The sequence below is a fragment of the Mobula hypostoma genome, chromosome 3 (assembly GCF_963921235.1).
Source record: "Mobula hypostoma chromosome 3, sMobHyp1.1, whole genome shotgun sequence".
Classification (NCBI taxonomy): domain Eukaryota; kingdom Metazoa; phylum Chordata; class Chondrichthyes; order Myliobatiformes; family Myliobatidae; genus Mobula; species Mobula hypostoma.
Genome location: NC_086099.1, coordinates 222573096 through 222596679, shown reverse-complemented (window position 1 = coordinate 222596679; position 23584 = coordinate 222573096). Strand labels below are relative to the sequence as shown.

Genomic DNA, 23584 nt, shown 5'->3' with positions numbered 1-23584 from the left:
CATCAGGGGATCAGAGGTGGAGAGGATCAGCAACTTTAAATTCCTCAGTGTTATCATTTCAGAGGGCCTATCCCACCCCCAGGTCACAGCAGCACCTCTAGTTCCTTAGGAGTTGGTGAAGATTTGGCATGCTACTTAAAACCTTGTTAAACTTCTATGAGTGTGTGGTGGGAAGTATATTGACTGGTTGCATTACAGCTTGTATAGAAACACCAATGTCCTTGAAGGGAAAATCCTACAAAAAGGAGTGAATAGGCTCCAGTCCCCACCGTTGAGCACATCTTACATGGAGCATTGTCACAGGAAAGCAGCATCCATCATTGGGGACCCCGCACTCAGGTCATGCTTTCTTTTTGCTGCTGCCATCAAGAAGAAGGTACAGGAATCTCAGTACTCACATCACCAGGTTCAGGAGCAGTTATTACCCCTCAACCATCAGACTCTTGAACCAAAGGGGATAACTTCACACGCCCCATTACTGAACTCTCCCATAACCTATGGATTCACTTCCAAGGACTCTTCATCACATGTTCTCAAAATTCATTGCTTGTTTGTTTGTTTTATTTATTTATGTCTTTTTATATTTGCAGAGATTTGTACACTGGTTTTCTGCCCTGTTGATGCCGTCTTTCATTGATTCTATTATGGTTATCGTATTTACGGAGTATGCCCACAAGGAAGTAAATCTCAGGGCTGTGTATGCTGACGTATACAGTATGTACTTTGATGATAAGATTACTTTGAACTTTTGGGTTGGAGAACTTAATGCAAATGTAGTGCCCTTGCAATAATGCCAAGGCTGTTATAATGGTTCAAAGAATGCTTCAGAGGAACAAAGTCTAGTTTATTTAATGGTTCATTTGCTTTTGTGTTGTTCAGTGAGGAATTGGGTATTTTCAGTAGATAAAATTGGCAGAATTTGAAACAAAGTTTCCTGACAGGTATTGTATAAAAGAGATGGATCACCCAACTCCCCTACATTGTGGGCATTTGGCATAATATGTGGGTTAAAATGGGATTGGGAAATCTTGATTAATAATCCAGAAACTTAATTTTAATTCTCACCATGAAAATAGTCGAACTCAATTGAGTGACTTACCTGAATTTAAAAGACCTACCTTGAAGGAGACTAGTGTTGAAACTGTAGGGGCCCTGGCAGATATATTTAAAATGTTGGTATCTATGGGTGAGGTGCCGGAGGATTGAAGGATAGCTCATGTTGTTCCGTTTTTTAAAAAGGACTGTAAAAGTTATCCAGGAAATTGTAGGCCGGTAAGTTTGACGTCAGTAGTAGGTAAATTATTGGAAGGAGTACTAAGAGATAGGACCTACAAGTATTTGAATAGACAGGGACTTATTAGGGAGAATCAACATGGCTTTGTGTGTGGTAGGTCATGTTTAACAAATCAATTAAGGTTTTTCGAGGAGGTTACCAGGAAAGTGGATGAAGGGAAGGCAGTGGATGTTGTCTACCTGGACTTCAGTAAGGCCTTTGACAAGGTCCTGCATGGGAGGTTAGTTAGGAAGATTCAGTCACTAGGTATATATGGAGAGGTAGTAAATTGGATTAGACATTGGCCGAATGGAAGAAGCCAGAGAGTGGTAGTGGAGGATTGCTTCTCTGAGTGGAGGCCTGTGACTAGTGGTGTACCACAGGGATCAGTGCTGGGTCCATTGTTATTTGTCATCTATATCAATGATCTGGATGATAATGTGGCAAGTTGGATCAGCAAATTTGCTGATGATACAAAGGTTGGAGGTGTAGAGGACAGTGAGGAAGATTTTCAAAGCTTGCAGTAGAATTTGGACCAGCTGGAAAAATGGGCTGAAAAATGGCAGATGGAGTTCAATACAGACAAGTGTGAGGTATTGCACTTTGGAAGGACAAACCAGGGTAGAACATATAAGGTAAATGGTAAGGCACTGAGGAGTGCAGTAGAATAGAGGGATCTGGGAATACAGATACAAAATTCCCTAAAAGCGGCGTCACAGGTAGATAGGGTCATAAAGAGAGCTTTTGGTACATTGGCCTTTATAAATCAAAATATTGAGTATAAGAGTTGGAATGTTATGGTGAGGTTGTATAAGGCATTGGTGAGGCCGAATTTGGAGTATTGTGTACAGTTTTGGTCACCAAATTACAGGAAGGATATAAATAAGGTTGAAAGAGTGCAGAGAAGGTTTACAAGGATGTTGCGGGGACTTGAGAAACTGAGTTACAGAGAAAGGTTGAATAGGTTAGGACTTTATTCCCTGGAGCGTAGAAGAATGAGGGGAGATTTGATAGAGGTATATAAAATTATAATGGGTATAGATAGAGTGAATGCAAGCAGGCTTTTTCCACTGAGGCTAGGGGAGAAAAAAAACCAGAGGACATGGGTTAAGGGTGAAAGGGGAAAAGTTTAAAAGGAACATTGGGGGGGGCTTCTTCACACAGAGTATCTTCACAGATAAGGAAAACCTTGGACAGGTACATGGATGGGAGGTGTGTGGAGGGATATGGTCCAGGTGCAGCTCAGTGGGACTAGGCAGAAAAATGGTTTGGCACAGCCAAGAAGGACCAAAAGGCCTGTTTCTGTGCTGTAATGTTCTATGGTTCTAAGCGTGTGGTGTTATTGACCACTAAATTTGACATTGATTAAAACCCACCTGCTTCACTGATTATCTTTTGGGGAGGCAATCAGCCATCGTTACACAAATGTGGATTCCTCTGAAATGGAATTACAAGCCACTTAGCTTGGGGCTGTGTAGGGAAGTGTAATGAATGCTGGTCTTGCTGTGAAGCATAGACGAAGGAAAATGAAGTCCAAGAGAGAAGCAAACCAAATTTTCAAACTACTTTTGATTTGAAAACTGTTTGATAGGTTGAGGATGTGAAGATTGTTAATTTATTTCTGGTAACATTACTTTGTGTTGTGTGAGTGAGTTATATGTACCAAGTTGTGCCGGAAGAACATTGTTTAATTTGGCTGTATACATGTATACAGTTGAATGACAATAAACTGAACTTGACTTGAACTAAGAAATTAGGATTTGTGTATGTGTGTGTGTTAGCCTAATGGTCATATTACAGGACTGGCAGTCAGAGTTTGGAGCATTGATCCTGGGATACAGATGTAAAAATGATCTTTGCTTTCATCTTGGTAACCATGGAACTTCTTGGGGGGGAAAGTCCTACTGGTAAGCATGTTTGCTGAAAATGAGTAAGTTCAAAAGTGAAGCACACCAAATTTTCAGACTACTTTTGATTTGAAAACTATTTGATTAGTTGAGGATGAAAGGAATTAATGTGTAAAACACACGAGTGGAAACATAATGATTGTATTAATGGACTAGCAGCCAGAGCATTGATCCAGGGATACAAATGTAAAAATAGTATGCTTTTATATAGTATGCTCTTATCTTGGTAAACTTGAAACTTTTAGGAGGGTAGGTCCTACTGGTCAGCTTGGTTTCCTGGCATGTTTGCTGAATTTAAGGAAGTTCCAACAAGAAGTCCTTGTTTCCTAATCCTTCTGCCAGTTGTTTTAAATCTGTTTTCCCTGGTTTTTGGCTCCCCTGCTAAGGAAGAGAGGTCCATATTTTCTCTGTTCAATCCCTCACAATTTGATCCATTTTATTTGTTTCCTTCTCAGATGAATTCACGCCAAAGAAAACAGCTCCAGCCTATACAATCTGCTCTCATGACTAAAACTTTCCAATCTGACAACATCTTTAAACCTTCCTGCACCTTCCAGTTCAATCATACCTTTCCTGAGGTGACCTCAACTGTAGGCAGTCCTCTGAATGTAGTCCAACAAGCTATGATTGTAGCTTAATCTTTCTTCTTTTATATTCTACATTTCATCTAATAAAAAGAAGTACCCTCTTTTATTTGAACCACTTCATTGCCTTGCCTTTCTCCCTTTCAAGAATCAATGGTCACACACTCTCTAGTGCCCCACAATTTCTCCACATCCATTAAAATTCTGTTTATTGTGAACCATTCACATCTTTGGATTGAATTACATTCAAAGCAATACAAAATGCTGGAGATGAACTCAGCAGGTCAGGCTGCACCTATGGAGGGAAATAAATAGTCAATGTTTCGGGCCAAGATTCTTCATCAGGAATGGAATGGAAGGGGCCAGAAGCCAGAATAATAAGAGGCAAGGGTATGGAGTGCAAGCTGGACTGAGATAGGTGAGACCAGGTGAGAGGGAGGGTGGATAGGGGAGGAGGATGTAGTTAGAAGCATTGGAAGGGATAGGTAGAAGAAGTAAAGAGGCTGAAGAAGAAGGAATCTGGTAGGAGAGGAAGGTGGACCATGGGAGAAAGGGAAGGAGGAGAGGCACAAGAGAGGGATGTGATGAGCAGGTGAGGAGAAGAGAGGGTTAAGAGAGGAGCCAGAATGGGGAATGAGAGAAGAGGGAGGGGGAGAAATTACTGGAAGTTGGAGAAATCAGTGTTCACGCTATCGGGTTGTAGGCAACCTAGACAGAATATGAGATTTTGCTCCTTCAACTTGAGAGTGGTAGTAGAGGAGGCCATGGACCGACATGTCAGAAAGGGAAGAGGAAGTCAAATTGAAATGAGTGGTCACCAGAAGATTCTGCCTGTCATGGCGGATGGAGCAAAGGCGCTCGTTGAAGTGGTCCTCTAATCTATATTGTGTCTCACTGATGCAGAGAAGGCTGCACTGGATAACCGGGTACAGTAGATGGATCCCCAACAGCTGCTCAGGTTGAATTCCATTCACTACTTTTCTGCTCAACTGACCACACTATCTAGATATCTATCCTTCAATCTAAAGGCTTTTCTCTATTGTCATCTATATATATCCAATTCTTCATCTGTTAACTACTTTATCATTTTCTCTCTATAAATCATTGCAATCTGTTACAAAGGGAAAGGCGATGTCCTGAGCCCTGTGGAATCCTAATGGAACTAGTCTTCAGACACACAGCCACAAAACACCTATTGACCATTACTGTTTCTTGCCACCTAGCCGAGTTTACGTTCCATTTGCCACTTTCCCTTGAATCCTGTGGGTTTTAATTTCTCGAGTGGCCTGCCTCATCAAAATTTTGGTAGCACCCATGTGCACTGTAGACGTAATGCCTGCTCAAAAAGTATTACATTAAAATGTTCAGGTTCCATCTTCCCGGTGCTGATTATCCTTGATTGTGCTTGACTCTACAGCTTGTGTTCTCCGTTTTGTTGGTTGTCTGTTGTATTTGATGATGACGAGAAACCTATGCAGGAGAGTTTTTAAAGTGGAAAAGCTGTTGCATGGGGGCAGTAAACAACAGGAATTCTGCAGATGCTGGAAATTCAAGCAACATACATCAAAGTTGCTGGTGAACGCAGCAGGCCAAGCAGCATCTATAGGAAGAGGCGCAGTCGACGTTTCAGGCCGAGACCCTTCGTCCAGGGCATGGGGGCAGTTCCACTTTCGATCTTGGATGTTTGGGTCCAATGGTATGAGTAGTCATCATAGGCTGGAGTCTTGGTTGCAGTAGATGACCATGGCTATTTCTGTGCCTTGTCATGGCCTTTGCTCTCCATGGATCGTTGCAGAAGTGCCTTCCTGGCCATTGGACCTCACTGCAGATCTCGTCCGCCCAGTTAGCCGGGTATATGGGTGTCACCTCTAAGGGAGAGGTAGCACCTCGTGTGTTCTCAGTATTATCTCTCCGTCTATCTTTTTGTGTTTGCACAATTTGCCGCCTTTTGCACTTTGGTTGTTTGTCAGCCTTTGTGTACAGTTTTTCATTGATTCTATTGTACTACTTGGTTCTACTGTGAATGCCTGCAAGAAAACGGATCTCAACATAGTCTGAGGCCAACGTCGGTCAGAATTGACCATGGATATTGCATCCTAGCTGTCTAGGTATGCAAGCCTGGGCCGTATGATATGGAGAGCAAGTTGTTGCCCATGTAAATCAAGCTCCCCCTCTCCTTGCATCTGATGAATCCAAAGCAACGGCAAAGACTGATGCAGTTTGGTATCAGCAGCGTTGCAGGGGTTGCTAGTCAGCATTGAACTCAATGCAGGACTGTCTTAGGAATTCCAGCTCCGAATTTCCCCTTCTGGGTTTACTCCCGAAACCTTCCAATGAGCAAGGCAGTGGAGATTTGAGATCAGAGTTTTCTTTCTCCCAGATGAGCTGCCAACTATGGCTAATGAGCCCCATCTGCCCAAAGCGACTGGTTTCAAGGCACCAGTAAACCTGCCTTCGTCCTTTTTGTATGTAGAAATTGTTCTGCTGGGCTTAGTAGCTAAGCCGCACGTGAAGGCCTGGAGCTGGACTTGATTGTCAGAGGTTATCTGAGGCACTCACCATTGGGAGCATTTAATAGGTAGTGGGAGCTTGTCCCCATTACCATCCCTGGCTGTAACAACTTTAAGGAACCAACGTAGTATAACAATATAATAACAAATTTACTTTGAACTTTGTGAATAAAAGTGGACACCAACCCTTGAATTGTATCCAATAATCCTCACCACTGAAATTAAACCAACAGGCAGGCTCATAGTTAATTTGATTTACCTTAACCTTTCTGAATAATGATGCCAGTAGGTCCTAATCTGCTGGCATCGTTATTGTAACAATGGGGTATGGTCCTGTAAGTGAGGTGGAAGCCGTCAGGGTTTATAATAGGTGAATTGAATAGGGAAATAACTTGGGAGTACAATGGGACTACAGAGACTAGTACAGGCAACTGGGCAACTGCTTGGCACTCAAAAGATAGGCACGTGAATATGAAGGAAAGGGAGTGGTATGGATGATAGATTGGAAGAAAATGCTTAGTATAAATTGGCAACAAGATTGCCACATCATCATGGGCCAAATGGACTGCCTGGTGTTGTACTATTCTATGTTGTATGTAAATGGTCATACCAATTTTATGACTCTGTGCTTCCATAATCTCCAGTTGCAGGTCTGTGCATACTTAGAGTTTCACAACACTTCTGTTAGCTTTTTTTACTTGCGAACTTGATGTATTACATGGGTGGAGATGCAATTCTACCAAAGGAAGTATAAGGTGCTCCTTCCCTCAGCTAGCCTGGAGGTCACCAATGGGCAAGGTGTCGCCTCTGCCCAAACAGGGTGGAACCATGGGAACAGCTGGTGGATGGTCGAATGAGCAGTTGGTGCACATCACAAGTCCTGGTCATGCGACCACTGATGTCAGACTGACAATCTCTGAAGAGTATTGATAATGCCTGGGCTCACCTGTCTTGAAAAGACAGTGTCCAGACAGTGTAAGGCAGTGGCAAACCACTTCTGCAGAAGAATTTGCCAAGAACTTGGAAAGACCATGATCGGTCATGTCATACAACAGAACATACTACAAATGGATGATGTATTACTGCATAAGAATTATAACCTGCACTTTGAGAGGATTCAAAGGGTTGATGGTGGTGATGGAGAGGAATGGAGGAGTTGGGGTGATTTGCAGAACATGCTATGTAAACAGAAACAATTGAAAATTCAGTGTTTTCAGTAGCTTGATTTGAAACTTTAAATGTGATGTGGTTTGAGATCTGTGCAGCCAAATAAATCTTAAATCAGGAGGGAGTTGGTGGAAGGTAAATTAATGTATTGTTGACACACATCTTGGACGTAGACCCAGACATTTGCTGAACTGATGAAACCTTAGAAAATGCTTTCAATGACCTCACACTGCTGAAGCAAAATATGCATGTCCCTGCATTTTAAATAAGGAAGCCATTATTGGCTGGCTGTTGTTTGGTGGTAACCTGAACAGGAACTAGGCTGTTTACAAGTCGTAGCATTGAAGTTGTCATTTGGGTGATTTAAAATATTAAAATCTTGTTAACCCAGGTTAATGCAAAACACGTTTCACATGAATGACACAGGACTTGGCTTGATAATTCAACCATCCCACTCAAAGTTGAGTTATTTAGGAGGATTGCTGACTTTTCTCTGAATACAGTAAAGTGCCTTTAATACAGTATAAGTAAGCACAAGATTTTGCAGATGCTAGAAATCTTGAGCAACACAAAATGCTGGAGGAACTTGGTAGGTCAGGCAGCATCTATGGGGAGGAATAAGTTTTCAGTGTTTCGGATCAGTTGTGACATATGGAGACAAAACAGCAAAACAGGCTGGTGTAAGTTAACTGTTTTGCCAAACTATGCATGTGTGAAAAGGTATTGCCTCTCTGGGTGGTAATGTGATGCAGTTGAAGTCTTTCTGAACTACTGTTGATTACTTATTAACTTTGGAGATTGCACATTGATTCTGTGAACCTATATGTCTAAGTAGGAACCTCCTGTTTGTGCAATAGAGGCATTTGTACTTGAAGGAAAAATATGCAAAGAATTTTTCTGTCGCTTCCCAGCCTGTTAGGGCAGATAGAAAGCCCACAGTGCCTTTCTGAGGCAGGTTTGGATTTGTTGTGAGCTAGTTCATTGGCAGCTCTTGATCTCTCCTTATTTGGTACCATTAGGCTATAAATATTTTCTCATTTTATAGAGATTTGTTTGCATAATGTATGTTGACAGTACAATGCTCCCACTACCTATTAAATGCAGCTAATGGTGTGCATTTCAAATGGTCTGTGGCAACGAAGTCCAGCTCCTGGCCTTCATGTGTGGCTTAGCTATTAAGCCCAGTGAAAATGGTTCTGCACACAGGAGGAGGGGCAAAGGTGGGTTACTGGGACCTTAAAACTGTCACTTTGGGCAAATGGGGCTCGTCAGCTGTGGTTGGTAGCTCATCTAGAAGAAGGAAAACTCTGATTTTAAACCTCCGCTGCCTTGTGGCTATACCCACTCATGGGAAACCCAGAGCTGATGTCCCTAAGGCAGTCTTGCATTGAGTTCAACACTAACTGGCAACTCCTGTGACACCGCTGGTGCCAAACTGTATTGGTCTCTGCCTTTCCTTTGGATTCATCGTCTGCATGGAGAGGAGGAGCTTGCTACTTGGGTAACAGCTTGCTTTCCATATTTTACTGCCCTGGTTTGCATATCATGTAGACAGCTAGGACGCAACGTCCATGGTCGACCCCAACTAATGGAGCATCATCAGTACGATGCAAGCAAGGCTTTTATGGCTGGGGACATGGTGTTTTGGGGAACTACCTGCTTTCTCACATGAGTGTAAAAGGTAAAGTGTCATCACCAGCATTTAACTTCGCCATCTTCAGTGTGATAAATGATCTGGCCATTCCTCTTGCTGTTTCAGATTAGATACTATATTTACAAAGGAGATCATTTCAGGAAAAAAAAACTTGACTATAATCTTATTTTTACTTTCCTTAGAGATACAACCCTTCCAGCCCAAAGAGCCAAACCACCCAGCAGCCCACCGATTTAACACTAGCCTAATCACAGGGCAATTTGCAATCATCAATGAACCTACTGACTGGTAAATCTTTGGATTGTGTGAGCACCCAATGGAAACCCTCACATTCATAGGGAGGATGTATAAAATCCTTACAGATGGCGCCAGAATTGAACCCCGAATTCTGGAATGCCCGAAGCTGTAATAGAGTTGCATTGGCCAATACGCCACTGTGATGATGTAGGAGGTGCTAGGTTTGTGAAAGTTAGTTTATAAATTGTGGTTCTTTTAGTAAGGCATTGGGAATAAAGCATGGTTGTAGTGTACCTTAGCCATATACTGGAGGTTTATTGAGAAGCTTGCAAATTGTGTTGGTTTATTCTGTTGGCTAGTTGGTTGTGTCCCATTATTTTACCTCCTCTGGCTGATGGAGTGAGAAGGAGCATGAACAAAATGAATTTTAGAACATAATGTAACACTTACACCACCAATGACCCGGTTTCAATTCCACCACTGTCTGTAAGGAGTTTGTATGTTCTCCCCGCCCACGTGGATTTTCCTCGGATGCTCTAGTTTTCTCCCACGTACTAAAGATGTATGGTGAGTAAGTTACTTAGTCACATGGGTGTAACTGGGCAGTGTTGGGCTGGAAGGGCCTGTTATCATTCTGTATCTCTAAATAAATAAATAAATGTTTGGAGCCTGGGCCATTGAATGGTATGGATGCATTTAAATCCTAAAGTAGCATCTGATGAAATTAGGCATTGAAAAACCAATGTCAGTGCTGTTGTCTGTGAAAAGTACTTGACCATTATAAAACCATTATTTGGTTCAATGATTGTCTGTCGGGGCAGGAAGTCTGCTGCTGCTCACTCCTTCAAAGCTGTTTGTGACTCCAGACCCTGCTCGGTGCCTCCTAAGTAGAGAGTGTGGTTACAATCGATAATAAAGTTAGGCACTGCCAGTGACATCCACATCTTTGAAACAAATAAGTAAAAACAAAAGACTACAGTTGTTCCAGTTAGACAGTACAGTATTTGGCATCTCTCTGCACACAGCATAGGTCTAGCAGCTGGCTTGGTCTATAGTTAAATATCTTCAATAAAATAGTAGCTTGTAAAAAAAAACAAACGTTTCAACGCAAAAGATTCTGCAGATGCTGGAAATCCAGATCTACACTCACAAAATGCTGAAGAAACTTGGCAGGTCAGGCAGTATCTATGGAAGTGAATGCACAGTTGATGTTTCAAGACTGGAAGATACTAGAATAAAAAGGTGAGAGGAGGGGAAGGAGTACAAGCTAGGAGGTGAGAGGTGGGTGGGGGAAGGGGATGAAATAAAACGCCGGGAGGTGATGGACGGAAAAGGTAAAGGGCTGGAGAAAAAGTTGTAGAGGAGAGAGGACCATGGGAGAAAGTGAAGGAGGAAGGACCCCAGGGAAGTGATAGGCAGGTGAGGAGAAGACATAAGGCAAGAGGGAAGCCAGAGTGGGGAATTGAAGAAGAGGGAAAGGAGAGCAGCAAAAAAATTACTGGAAGTTGTAGAAATCAATGTTCATGCCATCATGTTGCCACCAGATACAAATGTCACTCTGCTCTTTAATAAGGGAGGAAGGCAAAAGAAAGGAAATTATAGGCCAATTAGCCTAACTTCAGTGGTTGGAAAGTGTTGGAATCTATTATTAAAGATGAGATTTCGAGGTACTTGGAGACTAATGGTAAAATAAGTCAAAGTCAGCATGGTTTTTGTAAAGTGAAATCTTGCCTGGCAAATCTGTTAAGAGATCTTCAAGGGGGTAACAAGCAGGGTGGACAAAGGAGAGGCAGTGGATGTCATTTACTTGATTTTCAGAAGGCATTTGATAAGGTGCCACACATGAGGCTGCTTAACAAGATAAAATACCATGGCATTACAGGAAAAGTACTGGCATGGATAGAGGGACATCTGGCAGGCAGGAGGCAGCGAGTGGGAATAAAAGGGGGCCTTTTCTGGTTGGCTGCCGGTGACTAGCGGTGATCCTCAGGGGTCAGTATTGGGTCCGCTACTTTTTAAATTGTTTGTCAGTGATTTAGATAACAGAATTGATGGCTTTATGGCAAAGTTTGCAGATGGTATGAAGATGGGTGGAGGGGTAGGTAGTGTTGAGGAAGCAATGTGATTGCAGAAGGACTAAAGACAAATTGGAAGAAATGGGCAGAAAAGTGGTAGATAGAATAGTGTTGGGAAAAGTATGATAATGCATTTTGGTAAAAAGGAACAGACCATTATCTAAATGGGGGGGGGGGGGAATTCAAACATCACAGCTGCTGAGGATATTCCTCCTCATCTGTTCTACAAACGTAAATGGATGTCCCTCTATTCTGAGGCTGTGCCTCTGATCCCAGACTCTCCCACTGTAGTCAGGGGAGAAAGCACTGTGACAAGGTAAGCTCCATACAGACAGCGCAGGGGTTGAGAATTGGACCAGCGGCACTGGAGTTGTGAAGCATTAGGTACACGACCTAATAGATGAGTACTGTGTACCTGTTGCAGAGTTACTGTCATGTAACACAATATCTAGGCCATGTGTTTGCCTCAGTGGGTGATGTATATAAAGTATTTATTTCCATAATGGATGAATCAACAACTTGTTTTATACTGTGTTTCTCCATTTAATACTATCAAGTATTTCCAGCATCTATAGTATGTATGGTCTTCTCTACCCTCCTGTCAGATTCCTCCTTCTCCAGCCCATTACTTTTCCGACCTATCACCTGCCAGCTTTTTACTTTATTCCCCCTCCCCCTCCCACCTGGCTTCATCTATCACCTAGCTTGTCCTCCTTCCCCTCCCTCACCTTATTTTGGCTTCTTCCCCCTTCCTTTCCAGTCCAGTCTGTTGCACCAGAGGTTCCAACATACTAGACTACTGCTATGCTACAATGAGAAATGTCTGTCGTTTCCTCCCGAGACTGCTTTTTGGCAAGTTGGATCATTTGGCTGTATTCCTGGTACCTGCATACAGACAGAGCCTAAAGTGCAAGGCTCCAAAGATCAAGACAACCAAGAGATGGTCGTGGGAGACTGAGGAGTGGTTACAGGATTGCCTTGAGTCAGTTGACTGGGCTGTGTTCAGGAATTCAGATGAGGACCTGAATGACTACACCAGGGTGGTTACAGACTATTAAACTAGCTGTGGATGAGTGTGTCCCCACGAAATCATTCAGGGTTTTTCCCAGTCAGAATCCCTAGATAAACAATAAAATCTGGAACCTGCTGAGAACCAGATCAGAGGGATTCAAGTCTGGAGATTAAGAATGCTACAAGAGGTGCAGGTATGATCTCTGGAAAGTGGAGATTCCAGATTAGACTGGAATCAACGAGGGATGTTCGGCAGCTGTGGTAGGGTTTGAATGCCATAACCTCCTACAAGGCTAAATCTTGTTACATAGGACGTAGCAGAGCTTCACTTCCAGTTGAGTTGAATGCAAACTAAATCAAAACTAAATAGTAAACTTCAAGACCCTGGCCTCTGTGCCCCCTTGTGCAATTAGATCCTTGATTTTCTCACTTGTAGATCCCAGTCAGTTCAGATTGGCAAAAACACATCTCCACAATTTCCATCAGCACGGGAGCACTGCAGGGATGTATACGTAGCCCCTGCTGTACTCTTTTTTTAAACATCTGTGACTATGGCTAAGTAAAGCTCCAACATCATAAACTAGTTTGCTGACGACACCACTGTTTGTTGTTGACTGTATCAAAGGGGATGATGAATCAGCGTACAGGAGGGAGAATGAAAGCATGCTGAGTGGTGTAATAACAACAACCTCTCATTCAATGTCAATAAGACCAAGGTGCTGATTGTAGACTTCAGGAGAAGGAAATCAGAGGTGGAGAAGGTCAGTAAATTTAAATTCCTGAGTGTCATTATTTCAGAGAACCTGTCCTGGACCCATCATATAAATATCATTGTGAAGAAAGCACGACAGGACCTCTACTTCCTCAGGCGTCTGCAGAGATTTGGTATGTCATCAGCAACCTTAGCAAACGTCTATAGATGTGTGGTGGAAAGTGTGCTGACTGGCTGCATTATGGCCTGGTATGGGAAAACCATTTTGAATCGAAAATCCTACAAAAGGTTGTGGATTTGGCCCAGTACCTCATGGATAAAACTCTCCCAACCATGGAGCACATCTACATGATTGCCGCAGAAAAGCAGCATCTAAAGATTCAGGCCATGCTCTTTTCTCACTGCTGCCATCAGGTAGAAGGTACAGGAGCCTCAGGACTCACACCATCAGGTTCAAGAACAGTTACTACTCACAACCATCAGGCTGTTGAACAAAAGGGGATAGCTACATTTATTTAAGGACGCTGTTACATTGTTATTTCATGGTTGTTATTTATTGCTATTTACTTTTATCTGCATTTACAGTTTGTTTACAGTTAACAGTTCCTGATGTTTACAGTTACTGTTCTGTAGATTTCCTAAGAATACCCACAGAATAAAGAATCTCAGGATTGTATGTGGTGACATGTATGTACTCTGATAATAAATTTTACTTTGAACTTTGAAGGGTCTTGGCCCGAATCGTCAACTGTTTATTCATTTCCATAGATGGCGCCCGAACTGCTGAGATCCTCCAGCATTTTGTGTGTGTGGCTCTGGATTTCTAGCTTCTGCAGAATCTCTTGTGATTCATCAATAGTGTTTTACTTTTTAATTAATAATTGTCATACTCTCTTAAATTTCACAATTGCTTAACTTTGAAAACACTGTTGTGTACTTTTAGGTGAACCATGTAACACTTTGGTGTGATATAACGTTACCCTTTATCCAAAGTGGTTTGAAAAAAACAATAGCCAGTGAAGTACTTTTAGAGTGTGGTAAGGAAGGACTTGCCCTAGCTACTTGGCTTTCTTCAGTAGTTTGCTCTTCCCTCTCAGAAAGTTATTGGAAATGGTACGCTGATAGGGAACTGATAAGTAATACCTAATGACGAATACCTTTTGACTAAGGGTTCTAAAACATTTAATTGTGTTTTACTTCAGAAAAATAATCAGATGAATTTCCTTAAGTGATAGAATCCTTGAGTATGAAATGGAAATTGCCTTGCAAACAAAATAAACAGAAGAAATTCAGCAGGAGAGAGGGAGAGGAAGAGGGAGGGAGGGGGGAGAGAGAGAGATATCCCCCAGAAAAACTCAGCAGGCCAGGTGGTGTCAATCGAGAGGAATAAACAATTGACGTTCTGGGTCAAAGCCCTTCATCAGGACTCAGAGTCTCAGCCCAAAATGTTGATGAGACCCTGTGATCTGATGTAGGGTTACGGCAAAAAACATCAATTGTTTATTCCTCTGCGTAGATGCTGCCTGACCTTCTGAGATCCTCCAGCACTTATTGTGTGTTGCTCTTGCAGACTACATGTTTTCTTAGTGGGAATAGATAGCAGCTGGTAGATGATTTGTGGTACTATTGTAAGCCTGTTATGCAGGTACTAATTTTGTTTGCTAGTTTTTAAAAATTCTTCTCACTTCTTTGTAACATCACCATGTGATGCACAGCCACGAGGGAGTGTGAAGAAGACTCTGGTTTTGGTGACGATTGACTGTAACTGATTTCAAGGCTCCATGTTACACAACACGAGTGGCTCTTGCATTTTGTAGCTGCAGCTTCCAGTGTAGGTAACCTCAACCACTAAGGTCAGCAAAGATAAACCAGTGTGAAACATGTCTCCTATTGCAAAACAATTTCCCTTGATCTTTTTTAACTCTGCTTTCAGTTTTGCATGCGCACATTAAACCATTGCACATTTGGATAAGACATGTTCATACGTTAAAATTCTTTGTTAGTGTGGGAATGTTATGACTAAATTAATGTCCTTTTTGGTGTTTGAGGTTCTGTTACAGGAGCCATTTCCCAGCTATTTTGTTGGTACAACTTTTTTGTGTGTCTTGCAGCAGAAGGGGTGTAGGAAAATAGGAATTCACTGGTGAGACCATATGGCATAGGAGTAGCATTAGACTATTCAGCCCATTGAGTCTGCTCGGCCATTTGGTCATGACTGATTTATTATCCCTCTCAACCTTTGATGCCTTGCCTTTCTTTACCCCTTAGTCTTTGTCATCCTTACCTATCAACCTTCACTTTAGATATACCTAATGACTTGGCCTCCTCGGCAACCAGTGGTAATAAATTCCATAGATTCACTACCTTCTGGCTACATAAATTTCTCCTCATCTCTGTTCCAAAGGAGCACCCTTGTATTCTGAGGCTATGACTTCCCCCACTACTGGAAACATCTTCTCTGTCTCCTAATATTGGAAACGGCCTCTCCATGTCCATGGCCAAAGCAAACAGCATTATGGGTTTGAAAAGAAATTAAGCAAGTACACAGTGGTGTTCAGGTGGAATGCGAGGCAGAATCAGCTTTACTGCTGCGTAAATAACGGTACAAACAAGTTCAGGGTGTTGAATGAAGAGATTTGCATTTCTTCAGAATGAGGATGTTTCTGTGCTGAAAATTCTTTGTTATGGGGTCTGAGTGCATCTGTGTAAGCAAAATTGCTATAAAATAGAAAAATGTGGCACTACACACAAGCAATATGAAAATGAAAGACGGATGATTAAAAATAAACATTGCCTGTGATACTTGAATAAAGCCAGACATTCTGCTTTTGTTTCTCATAATGCTTAGGTGTTGTAGGGGGTAGAACAAACAGTCCTCAGTGGCCCTGCCATTCATGGGCTATGAATCTTGAGGCACCTCTTCAGTACCAGCTACCCAGCCCTGTTTTCTGCTTATAATTAAACCTCTGTGATGCTATTACCCTCAGGCCATAAGGCCTTATCATGTGTAACACCTTATCAAATGCTTCCGGAAACCCACATACACTATATCTCCTGGCTCCCCAGTTTCTATCCTCCTTGTTGTATTTTCAGAGCACTGTGATGCACCTGGAGGAGGTTGTATGATGTTGAAAGACCCGAAACACCCGATGATTCCAGGAACATCACTGGAGATGTGTCCAGAAGCATCAATAGATGTATGTACACAGCATGTATTTGTAAAACACCAATTCTGTTTCATAAAACCGTGTTTATTTTATCTAAAATCAAATCAAAATATTAGTTAAAGGCATCAGGTCAGATGGTACAGGTGAAGAGACAAAACAGCATCTATCATCAGAACAGCAGTGTGAGCAGGATGAGTGGTGCAAGCACATTTTCTGACATTCAAACTCAAATTTAAGTCAAAAGAACGTGCACCGGCTCTCTCAGCATGAAATGGCTGTTGTACTCTTTTTCCTTAGATACTGCCTGGCCTGCTGGATTCCTCCAGCATTTTGTGTGTATTGCAAGAACCTATCAACCTCCACTTTAAGCATGCCCAGTGACTTGGTCTCTACAGCTGCCTGTGGCAATGAATTCTACAGATTCACTACCCTCTGGCTAAAGAAATTCCTCCTCATCTCTGTCCTACTGTCCCAATACAGGAAACATCCTCACTTGGTTCGGTCTTCCTAGGCCATTCAATATCCAATAGGTTTCAGTGAGATTCTCCCCCCTCCCCATTCTTCTAGGAATTTAGGAATCTTAACTTGGTAATCAACAGAAGTTTTTTTGAAATTTTTTTAAGTCATGTACAATATGAAAATGGCTATGGCCAAGATTAAATTGCTTTTTTTTTTGTATCGAATTACAAAATACTATATGTACAAAGATTAAAAATATTCATCCGGACTATAGAATCGAACACAGTAGAGAAGGAAGGTAGCTGTGGTCAAAAGTTGATAACTGATTTGTTGAGCCTCAGCTGAAGTATCGTTTCTAGATTTGGATGTCACATTTGATGTAGGATTTCAAAAGGCCTGCAGAGGGGACTAATTGGTAATCCAGTACAATTGGGTTTGGTTATTTGAAGTGTGATGCGATTGCTCAGTGTAAAACACAGAAGGTTGAAAGGAAATTTGATGGAAATGCTCACATGTAGAGAGTGCATTGGATTAAATAGAGGATAGATCAGTAGAGGACAAAGGTCAAAATGATTAACTTTATTTGTCACATGTACATTGAAACATACAGTAAAAAGCATCACTTACATTGAGCATGTGCTGGGGCAGCCTACCATGTATATGGTGCCAACATAGTATGCACACAACATACTCGCCATTTACAAAGTTGACACTGAAGTTGGTGAGACAAAGAACTTTTTTTAAAAGATGATTCATGAGCTGGAAAGCATAATGGAAGTGAATTCAGTAGAAACTCTCCAAAGGAAGTTAGACATCTGCCTGAAAGTGAAAAGGATAAAAGTCAACAGGGGAAGAGCATTTTGAGAACAAGGGGAGATTTGTGACTCGTTCTGTATTTGTCCTGGGAACGTGCACTGAAGAGCAAGTTGTCATATTGTCTCTAGTCTATTGTATCCATATTTCATTGTGTGAGAAATGACATCATCCAAGACCTATTAATCCATCTAAGCAAGTCCATCCCATACAAATGTGATGCCTTGTGAGCCACAACATGTACGTTTCCTTATATCTATGGCATTCAGGAGAACAATCTTGAAAATTTTTCCACTTAGTTAAAATCCCCGAAACGTGCATAAGTCTAGACAATTGACCAACAGAGGTGCTCAAATCTGAAGGTGACAGCTGGGGAATTTAGATTCAAGTTAATTACGTTGTTCTTCTCTGTGCTACTAGTAACTCCAGGCCCACTGTTGAAATTGACAAGAGACCCTGTGCGGGAGAGTTTTTAAAGTGGAAAAACCAAAGAAAAGCTTCAAGGCAGTTCCACTTGGAAGTGCAGGTCCAGTGGCATGAGTAGTTGATACAAACTGGGGTTTTCCTTGGATGACCATGATTTCTTCTGTGCTTTGTCATGCCCTTTGCTCTCCATGAAGTGTTGCAGAACCGCCTTCCTGGATGTTGGATCATACTATTAATCTTATCTGCCCAGTTCACCTGAGCTGACAAGTTAGGATAGGCATGTCCCTATCTTACTGAGGTATGAAACCCCTGGCTACCAGCACTTGGCTAAGTCCACCCGTTGAAGCGATGTACTGAGGTGTTGACCACTGCTGAATGTAAACATCTGTTTGGAGCTATAGGTGAATGTCCAGTGGGCTGAAAGGTGAATGAGCTGCCTCAGAATGGACACAACAAGCCCCCTTACCAGAGGTTCCTATGCCTCCTCGGACATCCCATGCACTCCAAGGATGGATGATCCTTAATTACCTCTGAAATGAGTGTGTAAATGCTTGGTTAATAGTATGCAGGCTGGCCAGAGGCATTCAAGTCTGTGGAACCGGAAACCTGCTAAACCACACCATGGATTTTCCAAACTGTGCAGCTAGGCTTTAGCCTTTCATCTTAAACAAGATGCTGGTTCAAAGTTCAAATTAAATGTGCAGTCACCAGGAGAATGTGCAAACTACACACAGATAGCAATAGGAGGTCAGGAATAAATCCAGGAGACTGGAGCTGTGAAGCAGTGACACTCTGCTGCCCAAGTTGACTTATGGGCATTCTTCAGTAGGACGTGTTCATTTGGAAGGGTTGTGGAGGGCAGTGGGAAATAATCATCATACCCAACGCAATCCTGTCTTCAGTTCAAAGTAAATTTATTATCAAAGTACATGTACTGTATGTCATCTTATACTACCTTGGGATTCATTTTCTTGCAGGTATTTACAGGAACATTAAATATAATAGAATTTTACAAAAATCTCTGCAAAACAAAGACTAATAGTCCATATTCAAAGAAGGCAAGATGCAAATAAATATCTACTGAGAACATGAGTTGTTCTGAAAGTGAGTCTGTTGGTTGTAGCATTAGTTCATGATTGTGGTGAATGAAGTTAGCCACGCCAGTTCAGGACCTGATGGCTGTAGGGTAATAACTGTTCTTGAACCGGATGGTGTGGGATCTAAGGCTTCTGTACCTCCTGCCTGATGGTTGTAATGAGAAGGAAGCCTGTTGATTTAAATTATAATCGGCTGAATCCTACGTCTTTCTCCCTGTCAGATGTGGTTAAAATAAAACTTGAGCATCATTTGGAGCATATGTTGCCATCACAAAGTGGCCAGTAGATGCTGCCTACAGAGAGTAGATCTTTTTTGAAGCACCTAATACAGTGTCATAGTGTACAGAGCACAGTTTGCTGCTGGTATTGTATCAGGAGTCTCGCCGCTGCTGTCATTACATCTTTGTCATTGCTTCTGAAATCCAGTTCTCAGATGTCACAGGAGCGAAGTGGTGAATTCTGCCAGCTGGTACATTTTCCACTGCTCCTTCCAGTCTTTCGTAGCCAGTGATGCATAGAATATAACAAGCTACCTACTTGCTGTGTAACACGTAGCTTTTCTGAATGAGAACTTGGGCAAGGGATGTATTTAGGCCTGAGCTTATTCTTCACTTCATGTGCTAATGACTAAATAATGTGTGTAGGCAGTTTAAAATTTGAAGCTTCCCATTCAATCTAAACCTGTCAGTAACAATTCAAGTATGTCTACAAGCATGCCCATTGTGTAATTAACCCTTACTGTCTATATTTGTTGGACTTTGAATTTTAATGTTGGCTAATGGAATCTTAAATTGTAAGGCCTGCTTTCTAATGGGCTTTAAATACATAGTGTAAAGCATAGTGGAGCGGTTAATGTAATGCTATTATAACGCCAGTAGCATGGGTTTAATTCCGCTGCTATCTGTGAGGAGTTTGTATCTCCTCCCCATGACCGTCTGGGTTTTCTCTGGCTCCTCTCGTTCTCTCCTACATCCCAAAGATGTACGGGTTAGTGGGTTAATTGGTTGCATGGGTGTAATTGAGCGGCACAGGTTTGCTGGGCTAGGAGGGTCTGTTGCTGAGCTGTATCACTAAAGCAAATGAAAAAGGCACGTGGACAGGTTTCATGAAAGCGAGACACACAGGTTGGCCAGGTGATGAAAAAAGTGTATGGCATGATGGTTTTCATCGGATAGGACATTGAGTGCAAGAGTTGGGATGTTATGTTACAGCTGTACAAGACATTGGTGAAAACCCACTTGAAATATGTTCAGTCTAGTGGCTCTACTGCAGGAAAAATGTGATTAAGCTGCGGGAGGGGGTTGCAGAAAAGTTTCACAAGGACGTTGCTGGGACTGGAATGCTGGAGTTATAAGGAGAGGCTGTTTTGGCCAGGAGTTCCCAACCTGGGGTCCACTGACCTTCTCAGTTAGTGGTCGGGGTCCATGAATTTAAAAAATGGTTAGGAACTCCTGGTTTAGGCTGAGATTGTTTTCCTTAGAGCAAAGGAGGCTGAGAAGTGACCTTCAGAGAGGCATGATAGGATGGAGATATGGTCACAGTCTAAAACTAGAGGTCATAGGTTTAAGGTGGGAGGGACAAGATATAAAAAAGACCCTGAGGGCCAAGTTTTTCCATACAAAGGTGGTAGGTATATGGAAGTGGTAGAGAGAGCCACAGTTATGATGCTTAAAAGTCAATTGGAAGGGTACATAGATCAGAAGAGGTTTAGATAGACACTAGACAAATGGAAGCAAATGGTGTTAGCAGAGTTCAGCGTCTTGGACAAGTTGACCGTACTCCTGTGCTGTACTGCTTTCTGTCTCTGTAAAGGAGCAGCATTGTTAATAGTGGGGTCTCTGTGTTCTCGAGTTATGTCTTGGGTTTATGCCCCAGGATCAATAAACTTCCTACTGCACACGTTGCTAATTCCAAGTGGTTCAAGATGGTAGCTCGTAGCATCTTTCTGAAGGATGGTTAGGAACAGGTAGTAAATGCTGACCCCTCTAGTGCTGGCCACATCCTATAAAATTGAATGGAAGGGAAACCTCCCAGGAATAATATCACAGTACTAATTGCTGACCTCAATTTCATTGATTGAACTGAAAGTCACACTGTGCTTTGACAGTTCATAAGAGAGGGAAAAAAAGTTGTTGTAATGTGAGAACATACAGGTTAAGATGTTTTTATGTGCTGCCAGAATAGTCTGCTGAAATTGGCACTTACTGGATAATCAATATTAGGATTCCTTGGTAAGCTAAAGTCTGCCTTGCGGCTAGAGATTATTGATTCTATCACTGGCCCATACATTTGTATGAGGTATTTTATTTCTGGGATTATGAATTATGAGTAGAGAGTGGTTATAGGAAGCTATAATTCTTCAGAAAGGCCTTTGCTCTTTTTGTTTTTCTCCTGATTTGCTTCATAATGTGTATTTTAATTTTCTAAATTTTCTTTCCTCCGCATTATCTGGACTCTATTTAATTTTTCCTGTGCTAAATTTGGTAGCATATCGACCAAAGGAAAAGAGAAAGTGTTTTTATATAGCATTCTTACTGATTCCAGGACTTTTTGGTGAGTATATTGTAACTGAAGAAGCCAATTTAGTGGATTAAATTTGAAGCCAAAAAAAATGCCTAGTTTACTTTGTCATGAGATTTTTATTTCCATAAATATTCCTCACATGCAACTTTATAAAATCATTCTGTGTTGAAGCCATTTTCTTTAGCTTTGTATAAAAAGAAATTATTGGACATTTCATTATGCTGTACCTTCTGTACATCAGGGGATGAAAGACTTGTTTATGATCTGCATGCTGAGCTACCATATGTTGACCTACAAGTGTATAACTCTCAAATATTGTCATGGTTCACTTGTTTACCCTTTTCACCACCCTCAGCTAACTCTTTACGTTTTGAATTTAACTTCATCAAACCTCTGAAGACCTTCTGTAGGAACATTGCAAATCAAGAGGGTGTAGGTTTAAGTTCAGAGGTGGGAGATTTAAAAAAGGACGTCGGGGTGGGGGCAGCAAAGGGTGGTATGTATTTAGATTGTGCTGCCAGAAATAGTGGTTGAGGCAGGCACATTAGCAACATTTTAAAAACCACCTAGATAAGAGGCGTAGATGGAGTGTACAGCCAGAGACTGAGGGTGGCAATGGCTCATTTGAGGGAGCATAATTTTCAGGTGATTGGAGGAAAGAAAAGGTGGGGGGGGAATGTCAGAGGTAGGCTATTTAGAGTGCTGGATGCATGGAATGCACTGCCAGGGTAGGTAGTAGAGCAAACACATTAGGGGCATTTAAGAAACTCTTAGATAGACACATGGATGAAAGAAAAATGGAGGGCTATATAGGAGGGAAGTGTTAGAATGATCTTGGAGTAGTTTAAAAGGTTGGCACAACATTGTGGGCTAAACTGTACTATGTTCTAAGTACACTAATAGCAGAGAACTCTGGGTTAGACATGGGCGGAGGGACTAGCTTGCTTGGCAACACGGTTGGCAAGGAAGTGTTGGGAAGTGGGAGGGCCTGTTTCCGTGTTGTATGACTCTATTTCACTGACTTGTAAGACTGAGTTTGATTATCAGGCTTCCCAAGAAGGTTTGGGTCCAATAGTTTGCCACTCAATAGATCTTTAGGCATATATGCATGTTTTGAAGAAATAATGTTGGATATGTACAGTAGGATGATGATCATCAGTGATGAAAGAAACAGTTAATCTTTCGGTTGATGGCATTTCATTAGGATGGTAAAACAGCCTGTGCTGTGTGGGTGCGCCAAAAAAGCCACATTCACGGTTGTTTTTAAATACTAGGTTAGATACAGAAGTCCATTTACAAGTGTCATGATTAGTGTGGATCCTGGCAATTCATGACTCTGAGATTCATAAATCTCTGCCAGGCTCTTGATGTGAAGATGTGTTCGTAGCTCCACAGTGTCAAGAGAAAACTTCGTCCTGTGCAGTAAGCCTAAAAAATCTAATTGCACTCAGTCAGATGTCTCCAAGGGAATGTCACCACTTAATGCCAAGGTGTCATCAGATTCAGTTGACACAGAAACTTTTGGGAAACTTCGGAAACTTTTCTGCTGCACGGGTCTTTACATTTCTAAAAGGTTGAATTTCTTTATTTTTGAATTTCTTAGTGTGAATCGCTAATGGATTGAACATTAATTTAGTTTTGAAAGAGTAGTTCCTTTTTTAGAAAAAGATCTGTATGTACTGTGGGTTTCCTCCGGGTGCTCCAGTTTCCTCCCACATTCCAAAGACATACAGTTAGGGTTAGTGAGCTGTGGGCATGTTACGTTAGAGCTGGTAGCATGGTGATGCTTGTGGGCTTCCCCCAGCATAATCCTCACTGATTTGATTGACACAAATAATGAATTTCACTGCATGCCCTGTTTCTTTGTGGTTTGACCCTGTGGCCTTCTCTTCTTCTACTCACATCATCAGTTTTTGAACTTGAAATATGGGGCGATGTTACTGTTGACATTAGAGTCCTGTCCCGTGGA

General features: G+C 41.9%; 1 protein-coding gene across 3 annotated transcripts in view; it reads left to right on the top strand.

Moving 5' to 3' along the window:
- ctdspla (CTD (carboxy-terminal domain, RNA polymerase II, polypeptide A) small phosphatase-like a) overlaps positions 1-23584 on the top strand; it is a 266232-nt gene that overhangs the window by 80975 nt on the left and 161673 nt on the right. The gene's annotated exons all lie outside the window — the stretch shown is intronic.